Source organism: Lissotriton vulgaris, chromosome 2_1 (assembly GCF_964263255.1).
Source record: "Lissotriton vulgaris chromosome 2_1, aLisVul1.2, whole genome shotgun sequence".
NCBI classification, from domain to species: Eukaryota; Metazoa; Chordata; class Amphibia; order Caudata; family Salamandridae; genus Lissotriton; species Lissotriton vulgaris.
This window is the reverse complement of record NC_141687.1, coordinates 1,621,770,485-1,621,783,544: the sequence shown is the minus strand read 5'-3', so window position 1 is coordinate 1,621,783,544 and position 13,060 is coordinate 1,621,770,485.

Genomic DNA, 13,060 nt, shown 5'->3' with positions numbered 1-13,060 from the left:
CGTTAGCAGTAAGATAAAATAATACTGCAATAGCATGGCTTGTAGCTATGACATATTCATAAAAAACATACATAAATAATACAGGCTAAAATATAAATACTCAACTGGTGCTTCTAGCTAGTTCTACCCCAGTGTACCTAACCTAAGTGTAGTACGAGGTGAGAAGTAGGTGTTGCTTCGCTATAGTTTAATTTGGCTATAGTTTAGAGAGGTTGGAATCTCTTTCTGGTTCTCGATCTCTAACACCCCGCATGGGAATTCAGAAACACTGGAGCTGGATTCTTTGCAAGGAGGTTCTTCTTCCGAACTTGCCGTGGCGTACCGCGTCGTGCAAGTATGTAGCTGGACCGTACCGTGCACCGTAGTTTACCAGGGCAAGTGAAGGTATATTTATACCTTGAAGGTGTTTTAGGTATTAACGTAAAAGTAGGTATAGGAACGTCATGAATGAACCCCTAAGGAATAGATGTTCATGCATAATAAATTAGTTCTTGGAGAAATCAATAATCCAAGCAAGGGAAAGGCCTAAAGGCTTAAAAGTCTGGTTTTCCAAGAACACATTGTGACATAGTTGGACGGATGCAGTTGACCATGCCTGTATTTGGTTAGCATGGATATTGCCTAAATAAGGGTTGGATTGCTTTGCCTAAATAAGGGCAACTGGAATTGTGCCTAGATAAGGGCATGAATCAGGAAACCTATATACGATATCTAAATCGACACACAACACCTACTCCACTTTTATATGAACGACATTACTAAATCTTAAACATGTTAAACATATCTACAATAGAGTGTTGCATGATTTTGTTTAAACATGTCTAAAAACATATTTCTAAAAATGCATCTAAAAGTGTTGCTATGCATAAAAATGCAATGGCGCTGTACATATTAAATCATTATATCATTCCAAGTATATATTTACAGTGAATGCTAAATGAATGAACAAACATATATATATATATATAGATATATATATAGATATATATATATATATATAGATATATATATATATATATCTATATATATATATATATATATCTATATATATATCTATCTATATATATATATATATATATATCTATATATATATATATAGATAGATATATATATGATGAAATGGCTCGTAAATACAGAAGAAAAAGGGCCGAAACCATTTCATGTCATATTTACATAAATCAATTGTTGGTTACAAGGTGACATATTGTTTCTGGTATTTTTTCAAAGAATTCTGTTCTCTATGAATAGTTCTACTATAACAGATTAATGTGCCAAAAATGAAAAATACAAATTTGGAAAAAAATATTAATCTTAGGAAAAAAGTTCCAAAGTTTAGTCCTTGTTTTGAAAAATGAAGGTCAAATTCAGAGTCTTCCCGGTACATTGTGTGCCAAATCAAACGTCAGTGTTCGGGCTTGGAGAGAACCTGAAATCTTCTATTTCAGCAGACATAAAGTCATCTACCGTTGTGGGTGAAAATTGGAATACCTCGTTTAGAAGAGTAACCGCATATAGATGTGAACTATCACCTTCAGCATTGGTCGCATCAGCAATGTTTGTATCAGATGCTACCTGTGTGCCTGTTGTATCCTCTTGTACCTCAGCAGAAGCAATTTGCATCTGTGAGACCTCAATGAAAGCCGTCGTCAGGATTGGTAGCCCCTGGGAACAACACAGAGCATGGGCCGTTACAGGGTCCAGCAGAGTATCGACATCCATAGGCATTACTGATGGAAGTGTTAGACAGATGCCTAGCATGCATTCTTCACCGCAAAGCAGGCAGCATAGAACAGGTAAGATGCAATCTTGCCAGATTGGTCTGAATGACAGAAACCATGTGGTATTTAATTCTTGTAGACGAGGTAAACCCAAAATTTGGACGATGCACTCACGACACTTCATCTCCAGTAGAGCTCTCTCCGGCGGTGAACTGGGTGTTGCTGGTAATTTGGCTTGCTATTTTGTAGCAGTAGGAATAAAAACAGGATTCCTGCAATGAGTGCTAAAAGGAGCAGTAGTCCGCCAAACACAGAGTGCAAGAAGTTTGGAATAATTCCGAGGACTGCTTGAAAAGGTGCAACAGTCCTGAACACATTCTTAAATACATCTGCAATACCACTCGTATCAGACATGTTCAAGATACGTTCCAACATTTCTGAGAAATGTATAGGGCAGATTGTATTCAAAAGGGCATGTATCTCGGCAGAAGTCCTTGCGACTTGTAGATCATAGGTTTCTTTGGTCGAGGTCAGTGGCACTGTTTGTTGCAAAAGAATGGCTTTCATTCTGCTTAGAGTATCAATTCATATAGAAGAGATGTTCAGTGAAGGCCATTACTGCGACTCCCTGACTGTGTCTATTTGTGGAAACAAAACTTGCATACAGCAAGTGACTCTGGATGTAACCGATACTAGATATGGGATACCTGGCAACATGCCACAGCAGCTGTGATCATTCAACATGAGGTAACTTTCATTTGAACTTTGTCCAAAAATTGGATTAATCACTGCAGCTGGTGAGCCTTGCAGGTGACAGGATATGTTTGTAGTGGAACCATCGCAGGCCCTGTGGTAGTTAATACCCTGACAAAGGAGAGAATCGCTTAGTGCGTTTTCACAGTTAGTACAGCTAAAAAACACTTCACGCCCCCCACTCCAACATCTGTGTGTGTAAGGTAAATCCCAGGATGTCTTAACGTATTCTTTACCCAACCTTTCATATTTGCCTGCTGGTATATGTTTTAGGCAATACTGAAAATGGAAAATGGTAACAAGGAGAGTAATTTTACCATGTATGATCCACTCAGTAGCTGTTTTTTCTGCTACTGTGAATGGTAATGTTTCCAGTTTTTCAATGCTCAGCATTGTATAGTCTGCTCCCCTTTGTGCCAGTTTGATCTGTTTATCAGTGAGATTGAATTCTGAAAACAATGATGTAGTGTTGATTAAACGCCAAGGTATATAGCTTGAACACAAGTTTTGGAGCGTCCAGCCTAATAGCATGATAAAACGTAATCGAGACTGACCATGTTGCAACATGACCAAGTCTTATTCCATGATGTCTATGGCAGAAGACACAATGCTGTCCAATGAATATATCCTGTACGACAGAGTCGTTAACCCATTGTCTACTACAGCGAGAGATTTCTCTAAATTAATACGATCAATTTCTCGTACTCGTTCTGCAGTCTCTGCTTGGGTAATCTTCCATATTTCATTATAAGCAGCGTAGTTACCGGCATATGTGAAAGGTTTTAGACGTGGTTTTCTTGTTCCTAACAAGAATTTCCTACGGTCTGCGCCTTCTTTAAGTAAAGATAAGTGTTGTTTTACATCCTTAAGTGTAGCTTTGTGCAACCAAGCAAGGCAAAGTTTCCCTACACTGTATGTTTTTACTACCCCCTGGATGCTGTCTTTGAACATAGCGCAGGTTTGGCCTATTGATAGTGAAACCCTGTGTTTTGTTCAGGAATCAATCTTGACAGTTGTTTGTGTCTGTGGGCTGGAGCAACCGTTTGTTCCAATCTGATCTGTTGTGATGCAAAATAATATGTACGTCGACCTCCCTGTGTAGTGCTATTACTTGCAGGTGCAGGAATGGGCAGAGTGTTCATGTCTTTGATCTTGACTAACCCAAGGCAAAACACGTTTGTTGGACAGTGTCATTCAAAAACATCATTTGCTCAGGGATGATACAGGCTCTAAACAAACTTCTAGCCCCTGCATTTCCTAATCTTTTGTACCCCAGACAGATTTTGTCTCAATGTTGTCTTTCCAAAAGTAGAAGCCCTGTCTAGACAGTTGGGCAATAAAGGCTGCATGATAAATCTGTTTCATATTAGTTAACATTTTTTTCGTTGCTGTCTTGTTTACATTTTTAAAATTTAACGTTTCTGGATTTGACAAGTTGAACCCTGAAAAATATGGCAATTTCTTTGCCAACGTTTTTGAGCTACCCTTTGGAGGTGTAGGACAATGATCCCATTGGATATACATAAATACATTTCTAGGTGATGCATATTTGTGCACGAAATGATGACCATAATGTTTATAACAATACATTTGTTCATAGTCTGATTAACCCTCTAAATGCTCATGATTTGTGAATACTGCAGGCATTTCTAGACCAGGCATCATATTATTAACAGTCTCGAAGTCCCAATCATCAGAAAATGTACTAGAGGTAATAAATTCACTTAATGAAATCTTAAATAAGTGTGAAATCTTCAAGAGTTCAGACGGGCCAAAAATGCCATATTCAGTTCTGTCCCAAACTATGCCATTTGGTATAGGAACAGCTGTGATGTTCATTGCTAAAAAATCTCTTGCTTCACGATGGGATGATTTGTGTGGCTGGAGAAGTAAGTTCACTCTTTGACTTGCTGTGTCCATTTGAATATATCTTCCGTTTATCAGCATACCCAGAGTTATTACCAGAGATAACCAAAGTAGAAAGGGGAATATTCCCAACACAATCCATAGTTCAATCTATGGTGAAACCTGATAAGTCTTTTTCAGGTGATGAAAAAAGTCTGTTGCTTGTTCTTTGAAAGTTCTTGTGCTGGCGTCGTTTCAGGTTCGCTGGGATCCTCAGAAAACATATCAAAGGTAATGAAATAGCTAGAGGCAGTTCTGTCAATGGTTGAAATTCCATCAGGATTTGTTGAAATCGCTGGAACCACTTGATCACATGTTACTTCATTGTAGACAGGTGTATCAGGACGAACGTTATTTGGGTCTCAAGAGGTACGAGTTCCATAGCTTTGTTGCTTAGTCCTTCATTTCTCACTGAAGACTCTTCAAAGGTGATGAGTCTCTCAGTTTGAACCTCTTGGATTGTAGCTAGAGGAGTGCGTCTGCAACATTGTCAGAGTCCATTTGGCCTACTGCTTAGTATTGGCCACATAGTGTGGTTTGATCAGATCGATGGTCACAAATCTTTACTCCTTTTTACCAGCAAGGGGCAGACAAAGTACTGTTCTTGATCCGTGAATTGCTAGGACAGGTACTGGTTGTCTGTAAGAAGGCTCAAATTCCTTCTTGTCTGCGATATTTTCTCTGACTAGATCCCCAAGCTTTGGGATCCAGACAAGCCTTGCTGGGATGACCAGATTTCCCTAGTGGTGGTTGTCATCAGGAACTTGTTGCTTTGTTTCGACCTTAGTTCATTTAAGTCCTGTAAAACAGCTAAACGATCTTTGATATCAAATTTCTTATTTTCCACCACTGTCCCATGACAATCAAGGTCTGGAACCAAGATTCTAGTCCCAAATAGGACCCCATATGGAGTGACACCTCCTAGAGAAATTCTTTACAAATTGTTTAATGCACGTTGGACCCCATAAAGATGTTTGACCCACCCATCACCCAAACTTAATACCCTAGCAGTTATAGACTGCTTTATGTCCCGTTTTTTTGTTTCCACAACAGCATTTCCCTGAGGATGGAATGGAGAAGAATACCGCAATTCAATGCCCAAACTGGCCATGGCTTCTTTATAAGCTCGAGAGCTAAACGCAAAACCCTGGTCAGAATGTAGTGTGCCTATTTGCGTATGTGCCGATAAAGACTCGCAAATCTTTTATAACAGTTTGAGCGTCAGCCGAGTGCTGAGGCCACATCCATAGGAACCTTGAACACGAGTCCACTGCGACCATGATATATTTATAGTTGCCATCCCTCTGTAAGGGACCGCAGTGGTCCAGGTAAAAGCAAGCTAATGGTTTATCTGAAATTAACACGGACATCTGTGCAGGACGTTTCACAGTAGAGACTTTGGCATATTTCACAGTCCAAAACATAGTTTCTGGTCTGTTTCCTAGTGCCTGGCCACCAGTATCTCTGTTTTAATAACAATACTGTGGTGGAAACACCTGCATGAGCAGAGGCGAGCCCTTCATGTGCTGCTAGGATTAGTCCTAATCTATGTTCCATGTTTTGAATTACCCTATCCCCCACTCCAGGGATTCGAGCAAACTGAACATTGTTCGTGTCTATTATATACAAGTATTTGAGTGGAAACTTTTTAGGTAGCGCTGAACCTCTGCCTTTGCTTGAGGCCTCGACAGCCAGTATTATTTCACTGTCTATTTTCGTTTTTGAACAAGTGATTGCAGCTACGGAAGCCGTTTGCACAGCCCCCTTTGCGGCTTCATCAGTCAATGAATTCCCTTCAACGTGAACGCCATCACATTGATGACTCGGCATGTGTATCGCGTGAGTGTTTTGTAGTCTGTTTCGCAACTGAACTACTTGTTCCCAAAGTGTTTTATGCTTGAATGTGCCACCTTTTGCATCTTTGAAACCATTTTGAAGCCAATTCTGTAAATATTCATTGTAAGATTGAACACAGTAAAAAGAATCACACACTATGAGTGTGGAGAATTTGCGATCCGTATTTTCAAGTGTCATTATGAATGCTTGAAGCTAAGCTCGCTGAGCTGTACAATCTCCTAAAGATTGCGTTTTTTTTACCATAGGTCTGAATTTGCCATTGCGCATACGACCTTTAACGATCGCGCATGCTGCACTATAAGATTGTTTACCCCCGGAGCGGGTTGTACAGAACAACAGTATAAATTAAAAATGTGTACCGGTCAAGAGGGAGAATTTCAGTAGGCAGAGGACATTCATGTTCGTATTGCAGGATTACTTGTGTTTTCACATAAGGATCAAAAACGTATTCAACATCAGTTGCAGCTAGAGAATTAACCCATTGTATCCATCTCAGATGTAAAGCTTTGGCATTCGGAATGCTCGCTTTTGTAACTGCCGCTAAGGCTGGTACAGGAGTTACGAGCATAATGCGTTTCCCCAGTGCTAGGGCTCTTTCTTTTGCTACAGCGGTTTGAACTGCTGTCAGAATTTTTTCTGTTGATGTAAATTTAATTTCAGCTTGTGTGTACAAATATGATTTGTATGCAATTGGTACTTTTTCACCTTTGTTAAAAGTTAAGTAGATGAATCCGCATTGACCTGGAATAATTCGGATCACTAAGTTGAGTACGTTTACGTGTGTTTGTAAGTGATTTGTTGCTAACATATCAGATTGAAGTGAACGCAAAATGTCTGCGTGTACTTGTGTCCAGTTTGTGATTTTGAAATGAGGTTTGATTAATTCGTAGAGAGGTTTAGCGCTTTCTGCATACTTTAGAATGTATGTTCTTCCAAAATTCAGGAAACCTAGAATCGACTGTAAGTTTTACCGCGTTTTTGGAGGTTGGAGCAGCGCACACTTTTCTAAAAAGTTGGCTGCCAGGCTTTTGCCTTCAGTTGATAGTTCATATCCTAGGAAAAGGACATTGAAATGGGCAATTCTTGGTTTTTTAAAATAGAATTTATAACCCTCAGAGGCAAAACCGAGTATAATGGTGTTCACCTTGTTCAAGTGCCTGTCCAGGTCATCGTCTGTCAGATAGATATCATCGAAATATGACAATGCCTCGTCATCATAAATTGTAGTAACTCTGTTACTCTTGCTGAGAATAACCCCGGGCTATTCTTTAATCCCTGTGGGAGTCAAAAAATTGATGCTGGGTCCCCATTATTGAGAAAGCTGTCAAATACCTACTTTCAGGTGCTATGTTTTGACAAGAGAAACCGTTAGAAATGTCTAATGTGGTTTTATATTTTTACGCACAATGTTATTTATTAATGCTGTACTGTGTGCATTTTCCACTGCAAATGTTTTACAACAAAAGTTTATCTGTCTGTAATCCAAAACTAGATGATATGTATTGTCTGGTTTGGAAACAGGAAACAAAGGATTGTTTATTGATGATGTGCATGTTTCAATCACCCCCTGGTATTCAAATTGATCTAAGATCTCCCTGACCTGTGTTTTAGCTTCTTGCTTAATTGGATACTGCCTTTGTGCCGTTGGTTGATTTTTTAACTGGATTTTATGATGAGGTGAATCCTCATCCCATCCTACATGATTTTTGTATAATGCTGGGGCTTGGGCTACTGCCCATTTCCTGGCATAAGTATATTTTAAATGTACTGTAATATGGTTAGAGAAGGCTGGCATAATGGTGTCTTTGCCATGTGGACAAATTCTGGTGGCCAATCCTGTTCTGCTAGAAGTATATCATAACCCTTTGAAAGTCGCTCCCAAAAGAGTGCTTTCACTTTTCTTGGTGTGTCTCCCCCCATCCAGAGTGTTATTACATATAACCTATGTGGAGAGCTAGCCCAGGTGTCTGCAGTCTCAACTTGAATGTCCTCATTCAAGTCCACTGTCTCCAGAAGTCCCTTCAGGTTCTGGCGAGCTACTATTACTTCTGCTGCACTGTCAAGCATTGTCTGTGCCCATTCTCCGTTCTTGAGTAGTGTTCTCAGATCCTTGACTGGTCTGATCTTTAGACCCGCTACCTTCTTCTTTGTGAATTGAGGTTTTGGTTTGTTTTTCTGAACGTGTTGTTCATCTTTAGACTTCACTCGTTCTTCCTTGTGGTCTGGCCGACCTCCTCTTTCGGATGTCTTTGACGATATCTGAAAGGTACGAGAGGAACGTGTTTCCGACTTCTTTTTAAAAGAGGTAGGATTATGTTTAATAGAGTCCTTTTCAGAACGCTCAGACAGTTGTGGTTTAACTGGTTTCCCACCCAGACTGTCTCTGCCTACTTCTTCATAGGATTTTTCATTTATTCTGGTTAGTTGTTGTTGTTCTGTTACATCAAATTCCGTTAATTTCTGGCAGCTTGACACTGATGCTGCTTCTCCTTTAATATTAGATAATATTATAGTTGAGACCTGGTCGAAATTGTTCAGTAACTTCATACCTAAATTCAGAGCAGGCTCTGCCCCGTATTCATTTTGAATCTGTTTTAGGACATCAGGTACTACCACCATAGATGGAACACCATGTATTTTAGTGTAGATAGAAGCAAAGACTGTACCCCAAGTGGTGCAGTCTTCCAGATGTGGTGTTATCCCCATTGGTAAACAGATTGTTAGAATTGTATGTTTCTCATAAGGCCTAGTATCAGGAAATACTGCTTCGATTTGAGTAATTTTTTGAGCTATCCAGATTGGAATTTGTTCACATTTTGCGGGCAATTTACCCATGACTGCGTGTAAAGTCTGTGGAGTGATTTTTAGTTTATTACCCTGGTGAGAGGTTTGTTTTGGAATAACTATTGGTGGTTGGACTGTAAAAGTCTGCATGACATATTGGACCAATTGTCTATAGATTTTGATTAACTCTTTGAGTTTAGCAAGTAATTCTATATCTGACATGTCTTCAATGTCAGGATGAGGTGTATAGCTGGCTAAAACCGGCCATGTGGCTCCTGGTCTACCTAGAGGACGAGCCTGGTAATGTGATTTAAATGTTTTAGGGCGCCTTTAAACCAGAGCTCATGCGCCTGGTATGTGAGTGGAATTTCAATATCCTCGAAAGGAATAAATTCCTCAGGTGGATCATCTTCTTTGTAGAAGTGATTTTTTTTTTTTTTACTGGATGTGATTCAGGAAATACGATCCATAAGTAGAATAATCTCTGTCTGGTGAAATTCATGTGCCTCTATTACAAGAACTTATCTACCATCTCTTGGTGGTAGACCATGTCTTATACATTTTAGAGTGATGTTTCTCCTTAAATTAATAGGAATGATTATAGCATTCTCATCGGTTTCATTAAAACCTGTATAATTTAAAGCTGCTTCGACATCGTTGAGCACAGCTCTACTGGTTTCGGTGTTATTGCCGTTATTAGATATTGTTTAATGAAAAATGCAGAGCAAGTTTCAAGAGTACAAAGATAAGGTGCACAATATTTTGGAACACTGTATCCTTCAACATTGAACAAATCAAACAGCTAGTACATAGGATTTTCTTCCTACTCAACTGTGGCGGATATTATCCCTACCCACTCCAGATGTCTTATGGAGTTTTATGAGTAGAGGGTCTCTGAGAAAAGCACAACTGAGTCACTTAAGTATCTAGTGTTAAATTAGTGCCTTAGCAAACCGTTGGGTGTAGTGTAGTTCCTATATCCCTGATAGGCTCTGCGCATTGGAATAATATACACTATAGTTTTGACATAGGACGGAGATCAGTATAATTACTTGTGTGTGCCAGCTAACTCAGAGGTCACTAGAAACTTCTCGAATAAACAAGAAGGGATTCGTTTCTGACAACCTCATAAACATGACAACTTCCCTTTAGAATCGGAACAGTCTCAGAATTGTGGAAACAATAGATAACCGTTTCACTCAGTCAACAGTGCATGCTTCGTTTTTACAGAGTTACATAGAAATAGATAGACGGTTGTTTCAATAAAAAGGGTTTATTGAACAGTCTTATTTCTCGTGCAAGAGATATGAACTGCTACAATCGTAAGACAGAATGTGAAGTATAATACGTACAGCGTTAGCAGTAAGATAAAATAATACGGCAAGAGCATGACTTGTAGCTATGACATATATTCATAAAATACATACATAAAAAACACAGGCTGAAATATAAATACTCAACTGGTGCTTCTAGCTAGTTCTATCCCAGTGTACCTAACCTAAGTGTAGTACGAGGTGAGAACTAGGTGTTGCTTCGCTATAGTTTAGTTTGGCTATAGTTTAGATTTGTGTTGCCAAGATTTGCCAAAATTCCCTCTAGGTTCTAGTCCGCTCCATACCTTAGAATTAGAGAGGTTGGAATTTCTTTCTGGGTCTCGATCTCTAACACCCCACAAGGGGAGTCAGAAACCCTGGAGCTGGATTCTCTGTGAGGAGGATGACAGCATCTGGTTAGTGCATCAGGCGGGGACTCGATCTCTTTCTGAACTTGCCGTGGAGAACCGCGTTGTGCAAGTATGCAGCTGGACCGTACCGTGCACCATAGTTTACCAGGGCAAGTGAAGGTATATTTATACCTTAAAGGTGTTTTAGGAATGCCAGTATTGACATGAAAGTCAGGCATAGGAACGTCATTAATGAACCCCTAAGGAATAGATGTTCATGCATAATAAATGGGTTCTTGGAGAAATCAATAATCCAAGCAAGGGAAAGTCCTAAAGGCTTAAGAGTCTGGTTTTCCAAGAACTCATTGTCACGTAGTTGGACGGATGCAGGTGACCATGCCTGTGTTTGGTTAGCATGGATAATGCCTAAATAAGGGTTGGTTTGCTATGCCTAAATAAGGACAATGGGAATTGTGACTATATAAGGGCATGCATCGGGAAACCTATATACGGTATCTAAATCGACACACAACAAAAGTTCTTGGGATGGATTAGGCTGTTGTATACAGACGTCAATGGACAAATTAAAGTCAACAATCACACATCCTGTGTGTGCTCACTGAAGAGGGGCACTAGACAGGGATGCACCCTGTCTCCATTGATTTTTTTGCTGATACTGGAGCCTCTGGCGTCATGGGTTAGAGGGGATGTTATACTAAGGGGATTGAAATGGGCCAAGGGAAAAGAAGACAGGATATCCCTTTCCACAGACGATATCTTGCTTTATCTAGCTGCCCCCACAAAATCATTCCACAGAATTTTAAATATCTTCACAAACTTCAGGAGAAACTCAGGATACTCAATTAATTGGTCTAAATCTGTGCTTTTCTCACTACATGGACCGGTTCCAAGACTCCCACTCAGATGTGCAGTGGAGGTGGCGGAGAATGGGTTCCGATATTTGGGATTCTATATCACCCTGGTTCCTAACATATACTATACTAATAATCTTGAAGCCCCCCGGGTTAGGCTGAGTAATGATGTGAAACACTGGAGGCCTTTGCCTCTCTCCTTAATGGGGCAAGCAGCACTTTTCAAAATGTTGGCACTTCCCCGCTTCCTATATATATTACAGAACTGCCCGATTGTTATACCCGAGTCCTATTTTAGAAGCGTTGAGAATGAGGTAAGGTCCCTGTTATGGGTTGGAAGGGCCCCCGCATAGCCTTGCATAAGCTGACTAGGAGTTGGTATGACGGAGGCATCGCTCTCCCGGATATACGCCTTTACTACTGGGCTTCACAGCTGATGGTGGTAAACCATTGGATATATTGTCCCCGTTAGACCCAGCTTATCTCCTGGATAAATATCAGATAGGGAGAGAGGGATACCTGGGGCTCTCTATTCTAAGGCCAAGAGAGGCCATTTCTTTGGCCCTACAGCTCAAACCATAGCCATTTGGAAGCAAGCCAATAAGAAATGTGCTGGCCGGATACCTTGACTCAGGCCACCCTGCTATCAATGACCCAAAAACGTGGGTCATTGTGCCATTAACATGGCTTCGACAAATGGGATACCATTGGTATTTCTACGATCGGTCACCTTTGGAAAAAAGGGAAAGTGGTGTCATGCACAGAATTCGCAAAAACTATGATTTGACTGGAGGGGAGATCTTCCATTACCTACAAATCTGTCATACTCTTAATGCCGCCCTCTTCGTGATTGGTGAGATACCAGAATCCTCCCCCCTGGAGGATAGATTACTCTTGGAACCATTGCCGAAAAAAGTAATATCACTGAATTATCGCAAGTTATGCAATAATCTGCCAGACTCACTTAGGAGTCTCTGTAAACAATGGCAGACTGATATAGGCATACTAGAGGACGAGGATGGGCAAGCTGCACTTATGTCTCTGAGAGAATCATCCTTTTCCATTTAAGTTCCTGCTTATCCAACTGAAGGTACTGCACAGATCGTATTTCACAGGGGCCACACTTATGAAAATTGGGCGCAGGGATGATGCATCCTGCCTCAGACAGTGCAACGAGGAGACTACCTTATACCACACTCTATGGGAATGCTCTCAAATTAGGGTCCTTTTTGAAGAAGCCACACATCATATTCACAGGGCCACTGGGAAGTATATCCTCCTGATGCTGAGATTGGGGCTGCTGAATATTTGGGAGGCAACAGATCTCACTGAAGTGGAACAACAGTGGATCACTTTGGGTTATACACTGGTGAAACTGGCAATTGCTATGCATTGGGGGATTGTGAGGGGCAAATTGTACACTGATCAGGGAAAGATATACGTCTTGCCTACTGTAGAGAGGGAGGTGTGAGAACAACAAAGATACAGACATTTCCGAATAAATGTAT